Source organism: Micropterus dolomieu, linkage group LG13 (assembly GCF_021292245.1).
Source record: "Micropterus dolomieu isolate WLL.071019.BEF.003 ecotype Adirondacks linkage group LG13, ASM2129224v1, whole genome shotgun sequence".
Taxonomy (NCBI): Eukaryota; Metazoa; Chordata; class Actinopteri; order Centrarchiformes; family Centrarchidae; genus Micropterus; species Micropterus dolomieu.
The window spans coordinates 29,232,219-29,233,592 of NC_060162.1; positions in this window are offsets into that span (position 1 = coordinate 29,232,219).

The following is a 1,374-nucleotide window of genomic DNA, read 5'->3' on the forward strand; positions in this document are numbered from 1 at the left end:
TCGGTGGAATTAGTGGACATGACCATATCTGACCACAGATGTATTGTTTTTAGCTGCGATTCGCCTGTTACTCATGCCGCCTCACCAAGCTCCGTGTGTTCTCGCATCTTTAATGAACAAAGTGTTTCAAAGTTTTGCGCATTCTTTCAGAGCCAAAGCCAACACCTGTCTGATTCCAACACCAACAATCTGGTCGATCACTTCAATCATATCTGCTTGTCGTCACTAAATGTTACTGCTCCCCTAAAGGTTAGGCCTACGTCTAAAGCTAGTAAGCAACCCTGGATAAATGACAGCATTCACATCCTAAAAAGGGAATGCAGGAAAGCAGAGTGCAGATGGAAAAAATCCAGTCTCCAAGTCCATTACCTCAGTCTGAAGGATTTATTAATTAACTACATGAATAATTAATTCATTAATAACATGGTTAAGGATGCGAGAACACACAATTTTTCTGAACTCATTACTACACATAAACACAATCCAAGGTTTCTGTTTAAGACTGTGGATCAGCTGGTAAACCCAACCCCTCCTTGTGCCTCAGCTGGAAGTAATGATGTTTTTATCTTATTTTACCAATAAGGTGGTGTCAATCAGAGCCTCTATTACCCCCACGGCCTCTTACTCAGAGGTCCCTCACCAGCAACAAGAGAGTTTTAACCAGTTTTATCCCATCGACGTCTGAGCTTTTAAAAACAGTATCACAAATGAGAGTGTCCTCCAGCCCACTTGATGTAATACCTACAAAGTTTTTACTGAAAGTAATAGATTCTGTTGGGCCCCATTTGATCTCTGTTTTCAACAGCTCCCTATCTACTGGTTGTGTCCCTGATTATTTTAAAACGGCTTGCCCACTTTTAAAGAAACCTGGTTTAGATCCTTCCCTCCCACATAATTTTAGACCAATTTCAAAACTGCTTTTATTGCAAAGATTCTAGAAAGAATTGTGTCCAAACAGCTGCTCACTGTATTGGAAAATAACAAAATATTTGAAAAGTTTCAATCTGGTTTCAGGAAGTACCACAGCACTGAGACTGCCCTGCTTAAAGTCACCAATGACCTTTTAATGTCTGCTGATGAAGGCATGTGCTCAGTCCTGGTACTCCTGGACCTTAGTGCTGCTTTTGACACCATTGATCACAACATCATGTTAGATAGACTGAGGCACTGGGTGGGGATCTCTGGTACTGCCCTAGAATGGTTTTCATCCTACCTGTCAAATAGGAAGTTTTGCGTGTCTGTAAACAACTATGTCTCCTCATTCTGTCCAGTTAAATATGGTGTGCCTCAGGGGTCGGTCTTAGGACCCATTTTGTTTTCCTTGTATCTGCTTCCCCTTGGACATATTATCCATAAACATGGCATTTCTTTTCA